At 38.8% G+C, this 21,940-nt stretch overlaps 1 long non-coding RNA gene across 3 annotated transcripts in view; it reads right to left on the bottom strand.

The window, feature by feature from the left end:
* LOC138991277 (uncharacterized) overlaps positions 1–20,456 on the bottom strand; it is a 318,362-nt gene extending 297,906 nt beyond the window's left edge. For all 3 annotated transcript variants that reach the window (XR_011467297.1, XR_011467295.1, XR_011467296.1), the window contains exon 1: positions 20,325–20,456. This is a non-coding gene — a long non-coding RNA (uncharacterized lncRNA). The remainder of the gene's footprint in view (positions 1–20,324) is intronic.
* Positions 20,457–21,940: the final 1,484 nt, after the last annotated feature.

A 21,940-nucleotide genomic window follows, 5' to 3' on the forward strand; every position in this document is an offset into this window, starting at 1 on the left:
CACTCCTCCCTAATGTTATTTAATACTCTTCTTTTGACTGTTTTGCCCCTTCAGCCACTGTCTCCTTAAGTCTGAACTTATCAGACATGCTCCTACCTCAGGGCTTTGGTACATGCTATTCAAGTTATCTCAAAGGTTCTTATACCAAAAATATACGAGGCTGCATCTTTCATTGTATTCAGACCACTATTGAAATGTCAGTTTGCAGATAGGCCCTCCCTCTACTCACAATCACTGTTTTCCTATTTTATTCTTCTCTGTAATACATATAACTATACATATCAGAAGGTTTAGATTTTTAAGGCTTGTATTTATCAAAAAGGGGCAAAAAATGAAATTTCAGTATACAATTTCCAGGAAATCAAAGATGTTCTACACCTTATAGAAAAGAGAAAATAAATGAATGAGAATAAAGGAAAGAAAAATAAAAACCTCAAAGTCTTACAAAAATGGTTAAAATTTAAGATGAGAACAAGTATTAAATTTTGAAAATAAAATTCTGAACCTGCAAACAAAATAAATGCAACAAAAATAGCTATAAGAATTAAATTTGAGAGATAGTACCAAAGAAACCTTCTTACTAAAGATCCTATGATTTGACTTAAAAAAATAAAATCTGGATCCTTTAAATAAATAAGAAGCCAAAGTTTAAATAGATAAGAAGCTTAAAATAATAAAGGAAAAGATAAAAGATTATGTCTAAAGATATTTCATCAATGATATAAAATATTTGAAATGTTAAAAAGTCAGACTTACAGATTAAACAAAATAAAAGATTAACAAATGAATTAAATATGAAAAACAGGTTAGAGAAAGAAATGGAAAATAAATAAGAACATAAAGTTTAAAGTTTAGGCAACTAGGTAAAGGAGGAAGAGGAAGCCAGATGAAAACTCTCAGGAATGAACGTCTGAGGAACATACTTGGGGCTCTTCTTCTGCTCGAGCAATGAGGGTGGGGACTGGGGTCTCCCTCTAACTTATCTCCTTTCTCCAATTTATAATTTATACCACCCCTAAATAAATACTCTGAGTAAACCAGTTCCAGTAAGCTTTAAATTATCTACACAGAGGATCCATAGCTCAATAGCTAGATATTCAAGACCCTTTGGAATCTGTCTTGAGATAGGATTGTATTTCTAATCTTATCTCCAGTCCTATCTTCCATGTCTTTCCAACATGAACCCACCTTTCTGTGAGGCCTTAATTCCTCATCACATTCCCACAGCTATGCCCTGCTCATATCAGCTTCCCTGCCTCGAACAGACTCTACACTCAATTTCCTGATGAACATGCTCCCTTTGCATCAAGGCATATTTTTACTAACTATACCACTGTCTTTTCTTGAGTATTCTAATGCTCTGATTTCACCATCTTTTCAACTTCTATAGTCTCAGCATCACCTGGGAACTCATTAGCATTTCAAATCCTCAGGCCCCATTTACACCTACTGAATCAATCTGTAGATGGGGCTCAGCAATATGTGCATTAACAAATCTTTGGGGGATTTTGATGCTAAAATTTAGGTTTTTTAAACGGAAGGGGAGGAAGTCAAGATGACAGAGTAGAAGGACTTGAATTCACTCCCTATAGCAAAAACATCAAAATTACACAAGTAACTGCTGAACAACCATCCACAAAGATTGGAACCTAACAAACAAGCTATTTTACATCAGAAGACAAAGAAGAAGCCACAGACAGTATGAGAGGCATATTTGCAATACCACTGGTTCCATACCCTCCAGGTGGGCAACCCACAAACTGGAAAACAATTCTATCACAGAGTTTCTCCCACAGGAGTGAGAATCCTGACCCCCACATCAGGCTCCCCAGTCTGGGGGTCTGGCATCAGGAAGAGAGGCCCCCAGAGCACCTGGCATTGAAGGCTAGCATGGCTTGATTGCAGAAATTCCACAGGATTGGAGGAATCCACTCTGCTGCTGCTGCTAAGTCGCTTCAGTCGTGTCCAACTCTGTGCAACCCCACAGATGGCAGCCTACCAGGGTCCCCCGTCCCTAGGATTCTCCAGGCAAGAACACTGGAGTAGGCTGCCATTTCCTTCTCCAATGCCTGAAAGTGAAAAGTGAAAGTGAAGTCGCTCAGTCATGTCCAACTCTTCGCGACCCCATAGACTCTAGCCTACCAGGCTCCTCCATCCATGGGAGTTTCCAGGCAAGAGTACTGGAGTGAGGTGCCATTGCCTTCTCTGTAATACACTCTAGGAAGGTGCAAACAAAGTCTTGTGCCCACTGGGACCCAGTGACTTCATAGGAGACTGGGCCAGACCTATCTGTTGATCTTGGAGGGATTACTGGAGAGGCAGAGGTAGCTGTGGCTCACTGTGGGGACAAGGACACTTGTGGTAGAAGTACTGGGGAGTACTCATTGGTGTGAGTTCTCCCAGAGGCTACCACTTTGATGCTAAGATAAAGTCCCACCCAACAGCCTGTAGATTCCAGTGCTGGGATGCCTCAGGTCAAACAATGAACAGGGTGGGAACACAGCCCAACCCACCAGCTGACAGGCTGTCTAAAGTCTTCCATGGTCCACAGTCACCTCTAAACACAGTCATTGACATGGTCTGCCCAATAGAGGGACAAGACCCACCAGTGGGCAAGCACCAGTCCCTCCCAACAAGAAGTCTGCACAGGCCTCTAGAATAGTCTCACCTTCTAGGGGGCAGACACCAGAAGCAAAAGAGCTTCAATCCTATAGCCTGCGGAACAGATACAGACAGAAAAAATTAGACAAAATGAGGCAGCAGAGGAGTATGTCCCAGATGAAGGAACAAGATAAAACCCAAGAACAACTAAGTGACATGGAGATGGACAATCTACCAGGAAAAGAATTCAGAGTAATGACAGTAAAGATGATTCAAGATCTTGGAAAAAGAATGGAGGCACAGAGTGAGAAGATACAAGAAATTTTTAACAAAGCTAGAAGATACAAAGAACAAACAATTGAATAATACAATAAATGAAATGAAAAATATACTAGAGGGAATTAATAGAATAAATGAGACAGGAAAATAGATAAGTGATCTGGAAGACTGAATGGTGGAAATTTCTGCTGTGGAACAGAATAAAGAAACAAGAATGAAAAGAAATAAGAACAGATTAAGATACCTCTGGAATAATATTAAACACACCAATATTCACATTACAGGGGTCCTAGATGGGGAAGAAAGTGAGAAATGGCCTGAGAAAATACTTAAAGACATAACAGCTGAAAGGTTCCCTAACAAGAAAAGAAACAGTCACCCAAGTCCTGCTGCTGCTAAGTCGCTTCAATCATGTTCGACTCTGTGCGATCCCATAGATGGTAGCCCACCAGGCTCCCCCATCCCTGGGATTCTCCAGGCAAGAACACTGGAGTGGGTTGCCATTTCCTTCTCCAATGCATGAAAGTGGAAAGTGAAAGTGAAGTAGCTCAGTTGTGTCCAACTCTTCGCGACCCCATGGACTGCAGCCTACCAGGCTCCTCCATCCATGGGATTTTCCAGGCAAGAGTCCAGGAAGTGCAAACAATCCTATACAAGATTAACCCAAGAAGGAACACAGAGAGACACACATTAACCAGATTGACAAAAATTAAAGACAAAGAGAAAACATTAAAAGCAACAAGGTAAAAAAGCAAATAACATGCAAGGGAATCCCCAAAAGATTATCAGAAAATTTGTCAACAGAAACTCTGCAGGTCAGAGGGTCAGTTCGGTTCAGTTCAGTTGCTCAGTCATGTCCGACTCTTTGCGACCCCATGAATCGCAGCATGCCAGGCCTCCCTGTTCATCACCAACTCCCGGAGTTCACTCAGACTCATGTCCATCAAGTCAGTGATGCCATCCAGCCATCTCATCCTCTGTCGTCCCCTTCTCCTCCCGCCCCCAATCCCTCCCAGCATCAGAGTCTTTTCCAATGACAACTCTTCGCATGAGGTGGCCAAAGTATTGGAGTTTCAGCTTCAGCATCAGTCCTTCCAAAGAACACCCAGGACTGATCTCCTTTAGGATGGACTGGTTATCTCCTTGCAATCCAAGGGACTCTCAAGAGTCTTCTCCAGCACCACAGTTCAAAAAGCAACAATTCTTTGGTGCTCAGCTTTCTTCACAGTCCAACTCTCACATCCATACATGACCACTGGAAAAACCATAGCCTTGACTAGACGGACCTTTGTTGGCAAAGTAATGTCTCTGCTTTTCAATATGCTGTCTAGGTTGGTCATAACCTTAATTCCAAGGAGTAAGCATCTTTTAATTTCATGGTAGTGCCACAATATATTTAAAGTTATGAAAGGGAAAACTTACAACCAAGAATACTCTATCCAGCCAGGCTCTCATTCAGAGCTGACAGAGAAGTCAAAAGCTTTACAGACAAGCAAAAGCTAAAGAGAATTCAACACCACCAAACCAACATTACAAGAAATGCAAAAGGGAATTCTCTAGATGGAAAAGAAAAGGGCTTAACTAGAAACAAGAAAATTATGAATGGGAACGCTCACTGGTAAAGGTAACATACAAAAAATATAGGAAATCATCCACACACAAATGTGATCTCAAAACCAGCAATCATGAGAAGAGAATACAAATGCAGGATATTGGGTGCATTGGAAATTAAGAGACCAGCAACTTAAAGACAACTTGTGTGTGTGTGTAGACTCCTGTATGAAAACCTCATGGTAACTACAAACCAAAATTCTATACTAGATATACACATACACACAAAGAAAAAGAATTCAAGCATAATACTGAAGATAGGTATCAAATCAAAAAAGAAGAGAACGAAACAGGGAAGGAAAAAACAAAACAAAAACAAATCCAAAACAGTTAACAAAATGGCAGTAAGACACACATATTGATAATTACCTTAGATGTAAATGGATTAAATGCTCCAAAATATAGACTGGCTTGATAGATACAAAAATAAGACCCATATATATGCTGTCTACAAGAGACCCATTTTAGATCTAAGGACACAGAGAGACTGAAAGTGAGGGGATGGATAAAGCTATTCCATGCAAATAAAAATCAAAATAAACTTGGAGTAGCAATATTCATATCAGACAAAATAGTAACAGTCTTTACTTTAAAATAAAGTCTGTTACAAGAGACAAAGAAGGATACTAAATAACAATCAAGGGATCAATTCAAGAAGATATAACAATTGCAAATACGTATGCACCCAACATAAGAGGACCTTAATATATAAGACAAATGCTAACAGCCATAAAAGGAAAAATTGACAGTAACACAATAATAGTGGGGGGCTTTAACATGCCACTTATATCAATGGACAGATCTTCCAGACAGAAAATTAGTAAGGAAACACAGGCCTTAAATGACACATTAGACCAAACAGACTTAATTGATAATTATAGAGCATTCCATCTGAAAGCAGAATACACATTCTTTTCAAGTGCACTTAGAACATTCCCCAGAATAGTTCACATGTTGGGCCACAAATCAAGCATCAGTAAATTTAAGAAAGTTTAAATCATATTAAGCATCTTTTCCAACCACAACACTATGAGATAATAAATCAACTAAAAGAAAAATAAAAACCTGTAAAGCAAACAAACAAACATAAACACATGGAAGAGAAATGATACACTGCTAAACAATAAATAGATCATTGAAGAAGTCAAAGAGGAAATAAAAGAATACCTAGTGACAAATGACAATGAAAACACAATGACCCAAAACCTATGGGATGCAACAAAAGCAGTTCTAAGAAGGAAGTTTATGGCAATACAAGAAAAATCTCAAATAAACAACCTAAACTTACATCTAAAGCAACTAGGGAAAAAAGAATAAACAAAACTCAAAGTTAGTAGAAGGAAAGAAGTCATAAAGATCAGAGCAGAAATAAGTGATGGGAGAGGATTCAAATCAATGAAATTATAAATTGAAAAGTTTCGACTAATACCACAAAAAGGCAAAGGATCATAAGAGAATACTACAAACAACTATATGCCAATAAAATGGACAACCAAGAAGAAATGAACAAATCCTTAGAAAGCTACAATCTCCCATGACAGAACCAGGAAGAAACAGAAAATATGAACAGACCAATCACAAGCAAAAGTCCAGCACTGGATGGCTTCATGGATAAATTCCATCAAACATTTGGAGACGAGTTAACACCTATCCGTCTGAAACTATTCTAAAAAACTTAAGAGAAAGGAACACTTCGAAAATTTTTCTATGAGGCCACCATCGCTCTAGTACCAAAACCAGACAGACATACAACAAAGAAGGAAAATTATAGGCCAATATCACTAATAAACATAGATGCAGAAATCCTCAACAAAATCTTAGCAAACAGAATCCAGCAATTAAGGAATCACATGCTATGATCAAGTGGGATTTATCCCAAGGATGCAAGTATTATTTAATATCTGTAAATCAATCAATGTGATATACTACATTAACTAACTGAAGCATAAAAACCATATGATCACCTTAATAGATGCAGGAAAAGCTTTCGACATAATCCAACACCCATTGATGATAAAAACTCCCCAGAAAGTGAGCATAAAGGGTACATACTTCAACACAATAAAGGCCATATGTGACAAACCCACAGCTAACATCACACTCAACAGGGAAAACCTGAAAGCATTTCTTCTACAATCAGGAACAAGACAAGGATCTATTCTGGCCACTTTTATTCAAGATTGCTTTGAAAGTCCTAGACATGGCAATTAGAGAGCAAAAAGGGAATAAAAAAGAATACAAACTGGAAAAGAAGAAGTCAAACTGTCACTGTTTTCAGATGACATGATACTATACACAAGAAACCTTGAAGATGCTACCAGAAAACTATTAGTTAGTCAGAATTTGGTAAATTGCAGGATACAAAATTAATATGCAGAAATTGGTTGCATTTCTATATACTAACCATGAAACATGAGAAAAATAAATTAGGGAAACAATTTCATTTACCATTACATCAAAAAGAATAAAATACCTAGAAATAAACCTATCTGAGGAGACAAAAGACCTATACTCCAAAAACTATAAGATACTGATGAAAGAAATTGAAGATGACACAGGTGGAAAAGTGTGCCATATTCTTGGATCAGAAAAATCAGTATTATCAAAATCACTATACTACCCAAAGTAATCTACAAACTCAATGCAATCCCTATCAAATTACCAATACTATTTTCTGCAGATCTAGAACAAGAAATCTTAAAATTTGTGTGGAAAAACAAAAGCCCCCAAATAGTACATGCAATCTTGAGAAAGAAAAATGGAGCTGGAGAAATAAGTCTCCGTGACTTCAGACTATATTATAAAGCTACAGAAATCAAAATAATGTAGCACTGGCACAAAGACAGACTTATAGATCAATGAAACAGGAGAAATAAACCCACACACCTATGGTCAATTAATCTGACAAAAGGAAGCAAGAATATACAACAAAGACAGTCTCTACAATAAGTGGCACTTGAAAAACTGGACCACTACATGTAGAAGAGTGAAATTAGAACATTCTCTAATACCATATACAAAAATAAACTCAGAATGAATTAAAGATCTAAATGAAAGACTGGACACTATAAAACCCTTAGAGGGAAAACATAGAACACTTTGTGACATAAATCACAGCAATAAAAATATAGTTTGGATCCACCTCCTAAGGTAATGAAAAATGAAAGCAAACAATTTGGACCTAATTAAATTTAAAGCTTTTGCACAGCAAAGGAAAGCATAAGCAAAATGAAAAGACAAGCCACAGAATGAGAAAAAAAAAATTATTTGCAAACAGTACAAATGACAAGGCAACAGGTCATGCAGCTCAATTAAAAAAAAAAAAATCCCAGTTGAAAAATGGGCAGACCTAAATGTCCTAAATGCACATTTCTCCAAAGCATATAGATGGTTAAAAAGCACATGAAAAGATGCTCAACATTGCTAATTATTAGAGAAACACAAATCAGAACTGCAATGAGGTCCCACCTCACACCAGTCAGAAATGGCCATCATTAAGAAGTCTACAAACATAAATGCTGGAGAGAGTTTGGAGAAAAGGCAACCCTACTACACTGTAGGAAATGTAAGCTGGAATGCAGGGACTAGAAATTGGAACAGCCACCATGGACAACAATATGGAGGTTCCTGAAAAAACTGAATATAGAACTACCATATGACCCAGAAATCCCACTCCTGGGCATATACCTAAAGAAATTCATAATTCAAAAAGATTCATGCACCCCAATGTTCATTGCAGCCACTATTTACAACAGGACATGGAAGCAATCTAAATGTCCAACAGATGAATGTATTTAGATGTGGTACATATATACAATCGGATATTCAGTTCAGTCGCTCAGTTGTGTCCAACTCTTTGCAACCCCATGAATCGCAGCACGCCAGGCCTCCCTGTCCATCACCAACTCCCGGAGTTCACTCAGACTCACGTCCATTGGGTCGGGATGCCATCCAGCCAGCTCATCCTCTGTCGTCCCCTTCTCCTCCTGCCCCCAATCCCTCCCAGCATCAGAGTCTTTTCCAATGAGTCAACTCTTCACATGAGGTGGCCAAAGTACAGGAGTTTCAGCTTTAGCATCATTCCTTCCAAAGAAACCCAGGGCTGATCTCCTTCAGAATGGACTGGTTGGATCTCCTTGCAGTCCAAGGAACTCTCAAGAGTCTTCTCCAACACCACAGTTCAAAAGCATCAATTCTTCGGTGCTCGGCTTTCATCACAGTCCAACTCTCACATCTATACATGACCACAGGAAAAACCATAGCCTTGACTAGACGGACCTTTGTTCAGCCATAAAAAAAAAATGAAATGCCATTTGCAGCAACATAGATGAACCTAGAAATTATCATATAAAGTCAGACAGAGAAAGACAAATATATGATATCACTTATATGTGGAACCTACAAAAATTGTACTCAGTGTAGAAAAGTGTTTGTACAAAAGAGAAACAGTCTCACAGACTTAGATAGCAAACTTATGATTAACAAAGGGGAAAGGTGGAGGGGGGTTGGAGGGATAAATTTGAAGTTTGTGATTACCATATATACACTACTATATACAAAATAATCAATAAGGATCTACTGTACAGCACAAAGAACTCTGCTCAGTGTTCTGTAATAACCCATATGGGAAAGAATCTGAAAAAGAATAGATATTTGTATATGTGCAACTGAATCACTTAACTGTACACCTGAAACTAACACAACATTGTAAAGCAACTATACTCCATGTCAGTTACAAATGAAAATAAATGAACTTTAAAAATTAAACATAAAGCTTATGAGTGACTAAAGTTTAAGGTTTACATTTATCTGTGTTATTTCATTTTCAGTTCATCAAACATGCTAGAATGTAGGCTCTAGAGTCAGGTTACCTAGGTCTGAATCCCATCTTGTCCCTTCTATGACCTTGAAAACTGCTCCTTTTCCTCTCCATACCTTAGTTTCCTCATTTGTTAGAGAGACACAGCATCCTAGTTCCTAGATCCCCTGCCTTCTGACTCTTCCCTATCTACCTCTTTAAAAAAATTTTTTTAATTGAAGTGTGGTTGACTTACAGTATTGTGCCTATTTCAGGTATACAGCACAGTGAGTCCAGTATTTATATATATCTATCCATCGTCGCTCAGACAGTAAAGAATCTGCCTGCAAAGCAGGAGACCCAGATTCAGTCCTTGGGTTGTGAATCCTCTACTGAAGGGAATGGCTACACACTCCAGTATTCTTGCCCAGAGAATTCCTTGGATAGAGGAGCCTGGTGGGCTACAGTCAGTGGGTTCTCAAAGAGTTGGACATGACTGAGTGACTTACATTTTTTCCCCATTCTTTTTCAAGTTCCTTTCCTATATAAGTTTTACAGAATACTTAGTAGAGTCCCCTGTGCTATACAAGCCAGTAGATTTAGATTTCTTAAATGAATTTCTGTATGTACTTTACTGACTCTCCTGTGCTTCCAAAACACAAACTCTCAGTCATGGCATTCAAGTCAAGTCCCTCATGACTAATCAGCACATTTCCTACCATTCTCCACCTTGTTGCTTATACACCAGCAGAACTAAATTCCTTGCAGCACTCTCATTGCCCAGGAGAGCCATATGACTTCATATTGTTATCTTTCAGATATAGAGCTCGCTCTGGAACCCTACTCCACAACCCTGAACATGATCTGCAACCCCTCCCAGACTCACCTCTTCAGTGAAGCCCACCCCACCCTTCTCCTCTCTCTGATCCGCTCCATAAATGGTCACTTCTTTCTTTGAATTATCATTCTATCTGACACATAAAGCAGTTGCAAAGCTGCAGCTCCTCAAGGGGAAGTGGTACTCATGTGGGATTCTAACATGAAACACAGTATCTGACACATGGAAACATGTGCTCATGAAGATTTTCCTAAGCAGGGGGCAGGGAGGATGATGAGCAGGATGCCAGTTTACTTGCCTGAGTCTCCCTCTAGACCATAAACTCTGAGAGCAGTGACATTGCCTAGCACATTTCATCAACGTATCTCCAATCCTACCCGTGCCTCCCCTGTACTCAGTGCTCAAGTGCTTGCTGGATAAATGAACGAATAGAAAGCTAACAATCATAGACAAACAGAGTAATTTCATCATAAAAAGGTAGAAAATAGAAATAGAAGAGAAATATTACCTGTTAGATATCAAGCACTCTCTGAAAGTAACTCGTTGAACCTTACAATATGTGAAACTTGAAATGTATCATCCCTCTTTGTGTGTGTGTGTGTGTGTGTGTGTGTGTGTGTGTGTGTGTATGTGTGTGTGTATAAAGTCACTCAGTTGTGCCTGACTCTTTGCAACCCCACAGACTGTAGTCTGTCAGGCTCCTCTGTCCATAGGATTTCCCAGGCAAGAATACTGAAGTGGGTTGCCATTTCCTTCTCCAGGGGATCTTCCTGACCCAGGGATCTAACTCATGTCTCTTATGTCTCCTGTATTGATAGGTGGGTTCTTTACCACTGCACCACCTAGGAAGCCCCATCATCCTTCTTTAAGAGAGGTTAAAGCTGAGACTCAAATCAGTTAAAGTAACTCACCCAAGGTCAAACAACTAGGGTCAAAAGTCAAATTTGAACTAAGATTGGTCTGGTATCAAATATTCCACTAAATGACTTGGATTCTTTTTTCCTTAAGAAGCTTGTTACTTAAATAACATTAACGGAAGTAAGGGACAGTAACTGGATGCCAGAGGAAAGATATCACAGTGATTACAGAAGGAAGAAAGGCAGGGGAGATCAGGGTGTTTGGGGGAGGGTAGTATGGGGCAAAGGAGACAGAAATGGAATGTGGAAAGTCATAGCATGCTGATGAGAAACACTGAGAAAGAGAACTGTGAATAATCAAAATGAATAATAAGGAATAATGGGATGAAGCCCAGGAAGGACAGGCAATGACCACAAAAAAGAAAAAAAAAAAAAAAGAGTTCAAGGAGACTATTAACAAGGGCAGGAAATGCTAACAGTTTTGGAAACATTATCAAAAGCAAACCCACAGGGCCTTTCTGCATCTTCAGCACCTCTGGCTGCTAAGCAAGTTACAGTAAAATCCAGAAGTAGGGCAGAGCAGCTCTGCGTGGGAGTTCAAACCACGTCAGCTCCAGGCCCCGGGGGGATTGCCCCGGGGCATGGCCAGGGACCTCTCCAAGGTCTGAGAGTTTCATCAGAAGTGGGCAGGGACAGGGTCCCTGCCTGGTGATCTGCTGGAGCTGCTGGCCATCTTTACTGGAGAAGTCTGGAGGGGCTCACAGGAATCTTAAAACTTTTAAGAGGAAAAACAGAAAGTCAAGACAATATAGAGGCAGCAGCTTTATGATTCTTTGGCTTCAAATACAACTTATGCAAAGCTTTGAAGGGTAGGAAGGATGTAGGTGAGCAGAGAGGGAAGGATAGGGTATTTTAGGAGGGGAAATTCCCTGAGCAAAGATTCTCAGGCAGGAATTAGCCTGTGATCATGTGTATGTGCGTGTGTGTGTGTGTGTGTGATCGTGTGTGTGTGCCCATTCGTGCAAGGGATGGGGAAAGTCCAAAAAAGGGACACTCCTGCTTGTACTGGATATGTAAATTTTTTTCTCTAGTGAAGTTTGGACTGAAGTTCTTCTTGGAATATATCTTTCAGATCACAGCATCATCTTAAGACCAAATGGAACCTCAGAGAATCTCCTCCCAGACCCGTCCAGTAAAATGGAGCCAGTGGGTTTATGTGACTTGATCGAGAAAATACGAAAAAAAAAATAATTACAGTACATTTTATGTTGTTAAATGCTAAATAAATTCAAGGATAATGTAATTACTAGGACATTTTTGAGAAGGACAAGGCCTCCCTCCATCCTCCCTTGTTTCCTTCTTCTTTCTCTCCATTACTATTTATTAAGTACCAACTACATGACAAGCACAGTGTAAATGAAAAGACTGACATGCTCCTTGCTTTCATGAAGCTTACATTCTCTGGGGAGAGAAGAGAGGGTGAGATGTGGGGAGAGGGAAGAGGTGAGGCTGCCTTCTTCTAGTTCAGTCAACTGGGCCTGATTTTTTAGTCCCATGTAAAAAAAAAAAAAAAAAAATCAAGTAGTTTGTATTCAGTTTCCATTTCTACTTCCTGAGTATATTTCTAACTTTTCACAAAGATAGCCAAGTTTAACAAGAATTAAGATGATGTGAGTAATTTATAGATTAGTAAAAATGGTGACAAAACATGTGGGGAAGTTTCAACCTTTATAATAATTAAAGAATATAATTTAAAACAAGTGTAAGCCACTACTTTACATTCAGTGAATTAATGTAAAAATACATTTATATTTCATAAAATAATGAAGTTGTTCAATCACTTTGGAAGGTCATCTGGCAGTATATAATAAGTGCTATAGGATTTGTCCTATCTTATGATAGTCTCATTTTGACCAATATATTTCAAGAAAAGAGTCTAGAGAAATATGTATTGAAAATGTCATCAGATATAATATTCAAAGTCCTTTTAAATGATTGACAAGGTAAAGAGAAAACAGAATTTTAAGATCCTATAAAGGGGCTCCTCATCCTGTTATAACAGGAAAAACTCATGATGAGTCACCAAAGCCCATGGACATGGGTAAATAAACCCTGAACCCATATTTTTCCTGAGGCTGTTATGCAGATAATAGGTCTGGGAAATATTAACAGGTGTCCCTTGGGGAAAGAGTTTGGGGGTCAAGTGTGTCTTAAGAAAGCTGAAAAGTACAAACCAAAAAAAAAAAGGATTTATCCTTAGGACTTTATGTTCTGTGTATTTCTGAGGGGGATTTCTACAGAAGTCATTCATACACTAATTTGGTAAAAAGATCCTGATTGCTAGAAGCATCTGGAGAGTTAATTTTGTATAGAAGATCTGTCATGGAATACTGAGGTTTATATTTACCCAATTTTGAAAGAAAAGGATCCAATAAAATTTAAACAAAAGCCAATTGCATTATTCAGTTGCATTATTCAGTTCTGTAAAATATCCTGAATATTTTACATAAATAAAGTCTTTGTATTCATATTATTTTATATGAGTATATCCTACTTACTTCACATTATCTCACATTTCCAATAATTGACATAGTTGACATAATCTTATAATTATATATATCTATAACTTTGAAATACCATGAAGCACATGACCATTCTCAATTGAATTAAACAAATATGCAATATTATTGTTTAGGATCTGGGTTCTCATCATTTTTCTTATGCAAAAACATCTCAGGAATAACATAGGTTCTCATCAGTAATCATGGCTCATTTTGATGATTGTCTCAGAATCTTCCAGGAGAGGGAGGTTGAGGTGGGAAAGGTTGTACTTGCAAGGAAACTCATAGATGACTTTTGTTGGCCCTTCCCACCTCTGTCCTGGTTGGAAATCACTGTCTTAGACCCTGTAAATTAGGCAAAGTTCTAACCCTTAAGAGGCTTACAAAAAATCATCAGTTACATGTTCACACCCATACATACGTCCCTTCTCCTCCTGCCTTCAGTCTTTTCTAGCATCAGGGTCTTTTCCAATGAGTTGGCTCTCTGCATTAGGTGGCAAAGTATTGGAGCTTCAGCTTCAGCATCAATCCTTCCAATGAATATTCAGGGTTGGTTTCCTTTAGGATTGACTGGTTTGGTCTCTTTCTGTCCAAGAGACTCTCAAGAGTCTTCTCCAAGATGGCAGAGGAGTAAGTGGATGTGGAATACATCCACTCTCTCTCCATGGATACATCAGGAATACACCTTCAGACACAGAAGTGCATGCAGAACACCAGCTCAGAGGGGACAGGAGTACCTGACCAGAGGAAAAGAATATACAGAACCACGCAAGACTCAGTAGGATGAAGGAACTAGGGGGAAAAACAGGAGTGTTAGTAGGACTGGACATGCCCTTGGCAGGTGGGGGAACTGAAGCAGGGGTCCGATCCCCACATCTGGGCAATTGTTTGAGTCAGAGGAGAAACATTTAAGATTGAGAGTGAAACAGCTGCTTGTGGCAGCCTAAATGGAATGAGAATCAGACAGGCCTTGCCACAGCCATACATACCCTGGACAGGGAATGCAGGTCCCCTAGAAGGCACAGCAGCTTGGAGCTGGAGTTTAGGGATTGTGGAGAAATCCCAGTACGAGGGCTGCTGTTGACTGCAGAGAGATGGGATAGAGGGGATGTGAGGGAAGAGACTGTAGTGGGAAATGTCTGTGGAGGAAAGACAGGCATCCATGGAATAAGGTGATACTGCTGAGTAACACGTAGTTGGTGGAGCCGTCACCATAGCCTCTCTCTCCCCACACTCCAGCATCCAGAGCTGAACAACAGAGAGGCTGGCCCATCACACGCCTGATACACTGAACTACAGAGTAGGACCCTACCCAGGGTGCCCCTTTAAGTGCCTGACATGCCGATCTACAGTAGGACTGCAGCCAGGGGGTCCCCTCTATATGCCTGATGTGCCGAACAACAGAGAAGGATCCCAGGTAAGGGAGCCCTCTAAGTGTCTGAATAGGGAGAGCTATGGAGAAAAACTGGCCAAAGAGGCCTTCTGATCAGCTGCTACAAGAGGCTTAAAAAAAAAAAAAAGACTCTGATAGGGCCATAACTCCTGTGGCAGAGACAGTCCATGTCCCTGCACACTTGGTGCTGCCAGGGTCCCTGTAAGCCAAGCAGCTGTGCTACCTTCATGCTCAACCTCACTGGGGCAGAACTGTCACAGGCAAAAAAGTTTTGAATCCATGCATTCAGGGTCACTTCAATCATATCCAGCTCTTTATGACCCTGTGGACTGTGGCATGCCAGGCTTCTCTGTCAAGGGGCTTCTCCAGGCAAGAATGTTGGAGCGTATTGGCCAATACTGGTTGCCATACCCTTCTAAAGCACTGTATTTCCTGCAGCCCTAGCTACCAACTCCCCTTAGTGGCTGGTGCTGCCAGAATCCCTGTAACCCAAGCAACTGCGCAACCTCCACACCTGGCACTCATTGTGGCAGACCCAAATCCTCCAAGGCAGCCTCAGGAGCAAACCCCAGTGGATGACCCACATGCAAAGGTGTAAATAAAACCACTCTTGAAACCCAGAGGCAGTGTGGCTAAGGAAGAAGACTCAAAACCTTCCCACAAGCTGTACAAGCTGAAGATTAAATCCAAATGACCAGCTAGGCAGACTCTGTGTCTATGGCATACATAAAAGGACATTGAGAGTTCCCACAAAACAAAACGCACTAGTTCTGATAGCTGTGGACATTGGAGGCAAGAACACACAGGAGTAGGACTAGATTAGCATCTGAGCTGCCCCCACAGCAGGTGCAGAGATCAGCACAGTGTTGGAGGGCATCCTAGGGAGGTGAGGTGGACTGTGACTCCCAGTGAGGGAAAGGACACTGATAGCAGTGACCCAAGAAAAACATTTATTATTTTTTTGTTTTTACTTGTTCTGTAGATACTTTCAGATTTTTCCCCTCCCCCACCCTGCCCCATTGCAGTTATTGATTTTATTGGCACTATGAAATCTAATTAAGCTTTTGAGGTTTTTTTTTTTTTTTCCCAGTTACATTTTTTATTGTTGTTATAAACCTCTGCCTCTACACTGGGCTTCTGCTGTTCTGTGGAGTTTTCCTTTTTCTTTTCTTCTTCCTTTTTTTTTTTTTTTTTTGTCTCTTTTTAATTTTATTTTTTTAAACCTGTTATTATTTTTTCTACATTTATTTCTTTGTTGCTTCTCTTACTGCTCTTTTCCCCTTGAACCTAATTTTTAATGTATATAAATCCTCTTTATCTACATCTATTTAACTTTGGGTGTCTGTTCTTTCTTTCTTTTTTCTTTCTTTTCCTCTCAATATATTTGTTAGTTTTGTTTTGATTGCTTTATTCCCCAGTTGGCACCTTGCTTTAGTTTTGTTTTCCAGTTTGTGCTTTAGTTAGTTTTGTTCTTAACTGGTAGGTATAATTTTTTATTTCCTTTCTTTGCCAGGTCAATCTATTGTACTTTATATTTGCTGGATTGCTTTGATTTTACGTATGGGTATATATGTATATGTGTGCATTCCATTATTTAGTATTTGCCTGATTTTGTAACTGCCATCTGGGGTTCATCTTTGGTTACTTGTTTTTGGGTATTTGTTTTAATCTCACTTAATGCCATAATAAACCACCTGTGGGATCTTCATTCCTGACCAGAGATCAAACCGTGAGCCTGTGGAGTGGGAGTGCTGACTCCAAGACCCTAGACTACCAGAGAACTAACCTTAGGGAGTATCAAATAGTGAAAACTCACACAAAGGAAACCACTTGAATACAAGACCCACCATCACCCAACCACCAGTAGCACCCTGTGCATGATATCTCATCTAAACAACAAAACAAAAATACAAACCTACTCATCAGCAGACAGGATTACCACCTCACTCAATCTTGCCCATCAGAGGAAAAACAAACAAACAGACAAACAAAACTCAGCAAAAATCTCAACCAATACAAAGCTTACACAACCCACTGGACCAACCTTAGGAGGGCAGAAACCAAAAGGAAGAAAGAATTCAACCTTGAAGCCTGGGAAAAGGAGACCTCAAACACAATAAGTTAAAAAAAAAAAAATGAAAAGGCAGAGAAATACTACACAAATGAAGGAAAAAACTAGAAACACAGAAGTTCAAATAAATGAAGAGGAAATAGGCAAACTACCTGAAAATGAATTCAGAATAATGATAGTAAAGATGATCAAAAACCTCAAAAACAGAATGGAGAAAATGCAAGAATCAATTGACAAAGACCTAGAAGAATTAAAGGATAAACATACAGAGACAAACAACACAATTACTGAAATTAAAAATACTCTAGAAGGAATCAGTAGCAGACTCTCTGAAGCAGAAGAACGAATCAGTGAGTTGGAAGATAAAATGCTCTGAAGAGAAGAATAAAGTAAAAAGAATGAAAAGAACTAAGGATAGTCTCAGAGATCTCTGGGACAGTATCAAACGCATGACCATTCAAATTATAGGGGTCCCAGAAGAAGAAGAGAAAAATAAAGGATATGAGAAAATTTTTGAAGAGATTATAGTTGTAAATTTACCCAACATGGAAAAAGAAACAGTCAATCAAGTTCAAGAGGTACAAAAAGTTCCATACAGGATAAACCCAAGGAGAAACATGGCAAGACACATACTAATCAAACTAACAAAGACTAAACACAAAGAAAGAATATTAAAAGCAGCAAGGGAAAAGCAACAAGTAACATAAAAGGGAAACCCCATAAGTTTAACAGCTGATCTTTCAGAAGAAACTCTGCAGGTCAGAAGGGAATGGCAGAATATATTTAAAGTACTGAAAGGGAAATATTTACAATCAATATTACTGCACCCAGCAAAAATCTCATTCAAAATTGACAGAGAAATAAAAAGCTTTTCAGACAAGCGAAAGTTGAGAGAATTCAGTACTACCAAACCAGCTTTACAACAAATGTTAAAGGGACTTATATAGTCAAGAAATACAAGAGAAGAAAACAGATCCAGAAAATCAACCCCAAACAGTTAAGAAAATGGCAATAGCAACATATATATCAATGATTACTTTACATGTAAATGGACTAAATACTCCAAACAAAAGACACAAACTGGCTGGATAGATACAAAAACAAGACCCATACATATGCTGTCTACAAGAAAACCACTTTAGACCTAAAGACACATATGACTGAAAGTGAGAGGATGGAAAAATATATTCCATGCAAATGAGAAGCAAAAGAAAGCTGGAGTAGCAATCCTCACATCAGACAAAATAGACCTTAAAATAAAGAAGATTACAAGAGATAAGGAAGGACACTACGTAATGATCAAGGAATCAATCCAAGAAGAAGATATAATAATTGTAAACATCTATGCACCCAACATAGGAGCACCTCAATACATAAGACAAACACTAACAGACATAAAAGGAGAAACTGACAATAACACAATAATAGTAAGAGACTTTAACACCCCACTCACACCAATGGACACGTCATCAAAACAGAAAATTAATAAAGAAACACAAGTCTTAAATGATACATTAGATGAGATGGATCTCATTGATATCTTCAGGACATTCCATCCAAATGCAGAATACATCATCTTCTCAAGTGCACATGGAATATTCTCCAGGGTAGACCAGGCTTGATTTGGGTCACAAACCAAACCTCAGTACATTTAAGAAAATTGTATCAAGCATCTTCTCCACTACAGCTCTATGAGACTAGATATCAATTATAAGAAAAAAAAACAACTGTAAAAAACAAAAGCACATAGAGATTAAACAACATGTTTTAAAATAACCAATGGTTTACTGAAGAAATCAAAAGGGAAATAAAAAAATTTCTAGAAACAAATGACAATGAAAACATGACAACTCAAAACCTATGGGATGCAGCAAAACAGTTCTAAGAGGGAAGTTCATAACAATACAATCCTACCTCAAGAAACAAGAGAAATATCGAATAGACAACCACACTTTACAACTAAAACAACTGGAAAAAGAAGAACCAAAAAAAGCCCCCAAAATTGAAGGAAATAAATCATAAATACCAGAGTAGAAATAAATGAAAAGGAAATGAAAGAACCAATAGTAAAGATTAATAAAACTAAAAGCTGGTTCTTTGAGAAGATAAACAAAATTGACAAACCTTTAGCCAGACTCAGAAGGAAAAAGAGAGAAAAGTCAAATCAACAAATTAAAAATAGAAAAGAAGAGGTTAAAACAGACAATGAAGAAATACAAAGGATTATAAGAGACTATCATGAACAACTGTATGGCAATAAAATGGATAACCTGGAAGAAATGGATAGGATCTTAGAAAAGTTCAATCTTCCAAGACTGAACTAGGAAGAAATAGAAATTATGAACAACCCAATTGCAAGCATTGAAATTGAAGCTGTGATCAAAAATCTTCCAGAAAACAAAAGCCCAGAACCAGATGGCTTCACAGGAGAATTCTATCAAACATGTAGAGAAGAGCTAATGCCTAGCCTTCTAACAATCTTTCCAAAATTTGCAGAGGAACAAACACTTCCAAACTCATTCTATGAGGCCACCATCACCCTGACACCAAAACCAGACAACAACATCAGACAAGAAAGAAAACTACAGGCCAATATCACTGATGAACATAGATTCAAAAATCCTCAACAAAATTTTAGCAAAGAGAATTCAGCAACACATCAAAAAGCTCATACACCTTGATCAAGCTGGGTTTATTCCAGGAATGCAAGCATTCTTCAATATATGCAAATCAAGCAATGTGATACACCATATTAACAAATTGAAAGATAAAACCATACGATAGTCTCAATAGATGCAGAAAAAGCCTTTGACAAAATTCAGCACCCATTTATGATTAAAACTCTTTAAAATATGGGCATAGAAGGAACCTACCTTAACATAGTAAAAGCCATATATGATAAGCCTACAGCAAACATTATTCTCAATGGTGAAAAACTGAAAGCATTCTCCCTAAGACCTGGAACAAGACAAGGGTGTCCACTTTCACCACTATTATTCAACATAGTTCTGGAAGTCCTAGCTACAGCAATCAGAGAAGAAAAAGAAATAAAAGAAATCCAGATTGTAAAAGAACAAGTAAAGCTCTCACTCTTTGCAGATGACATGATAGTGTACATTGAAATCCCTAAAGACAGTATCAAAAAATTGCTAGAGCTAATCAGTGAATTTAGCCAAGCTGCAGGAAACAAAATCGATACACAGAAATCACTTGCATTTCTATATACTAACAATGAAAAATCAGAAGGAGAAATTAAGAAATCAATCCCATTCACCACTGTAACAAAAAGAAATAAATATTTAGGAGTAAACTTACTTATGAGATGGCTGAATGGCATCACTGACTTGATGGACGTGAGTCTGAGTGAACTCCTGGAGTTGGTGATGGACAGGGAGGCCTGGCATGCTGCAATTCATGGGGTCGCAAAGAGTCAGACACAACTGAGCGACTGCACTGAACTGAACTGAACTGACCACTCCAGTACTTTGGCCACCTCATGCGAAGCGTTGACTCATTGGAAAAGACTCTGATGCTGGGAGGGATTGGGGGCAGGAAGAGAAGGGGATGACAGAGGATGAAATGGCTGGATGGCATCACTGACTCGATGGACGTGAGTCTGAGTGAACTCCGGGTGTTGGTGATGGACAGGGAGGCCTGGCATGCTGCAATTCATGGGGTTGCAAAGAGTCAGACACAACTGAGTGACTGAACTGAACTGAAGGCAACAAAAGAACTGTACACAGAAAATTATAAGACACTAATGAAAGAAATCAAAGATTACATAAACAAATGGAGAGATATTCCATGTTCCTGGGTAGGAAGAATCAACACTGTGAAAATGACTATACTACCAAATGCAATCTACAGATTCAATGTGATCCCTATCAAATTACCAATGGCATCTTTCACAGAACTAGAACAAAAAAATTAACAATTGATATGGAAACACAAAATACCCCAAATAGCCAAAGCAGTCTTGAGAAAGAAGAATCGAACTGGAGGAATCAACATTCCTGACTTCAGATTATACTACAAAGCTACCGTCATAAAGACAGTATGGTACTGGCACAAAAACAGAAATATAGACCAATGGAACAAGGTAGGAAACCCAAAAGTAAATCCATGCACCTATGGGTACCTTGTTTTTGACAAAGGAGGCAATAATACATAATGGGGGAAAGACAGCCTCTTCAATAAGTTGTGCTGGGAAAACTGGACAGCCACATGTAAAAGAATGAAATTAGAACACTTCTTAACACTATCAGTTCAGTTTAGTTCAGTTGCTAACTCATGTCTGATTCTTTGCGACCCCATGAATTGCAGCACACCAGGCCTCCCTGTCCATCACCAACTCCCAGAGTCTACCCAAATTCATGTCCATTGAGTCGGTGATGCCATTCAAGCATCTCATCCTCTGTCATCCCTTTCTCCTCCTGCCCTTAATCTTTCCCAGCGTCAGGATCCTTAACACTATACACAAAGATAAACTCAAAATGGATTAAAGACCTAAATGTAAGGCCAGAAATTGTAAAATTCTTAGAGGAAAAATAGGCAGAAAACTCGATGACATAAATCAAAGCAAGATCCTCTATGACCCACGGTTCCTACAGTAATGGAAATAAAAACAAAAGTAAACAAGTGAGACCTGATTAAGCTTAAAAGCTTTTGCACAGCAAAGGAAACTATAAGCAAGATGAAAAGACAATCCTCAGAATGGGAAAAAATAATAGCAAATGAAACAACTGACAAAGGATTAATTTCCAATATATACAAGTAACTCATACAACTCAATGCCAGAAAAACAAAGAATCCAATCAAGAAGTGGGAAAAGACCTAAACAGACATTTCTCCAGCAAAGACATACACATGGCTAACAAACACATGAAAAGATGCTCAACACTGCTCATTATTAGAGAAATGCACATCAAAAC

The sequence above is a fragment of the Bos mutus genome, chromosome 16 (assembly GCF_027580195.1).
Source record: "Bos mutus isolate GX-2022 chromosome 16, NWIPB_WYAK_1.1, whole genome shotgun sequence".
Taxonomy (NCBI): domain Eukaryota; kingdom Metazoa; phylum Chordata; class Mammalia; order Artiodactyla; family Bovidae; genus Bos; species Bos mutus.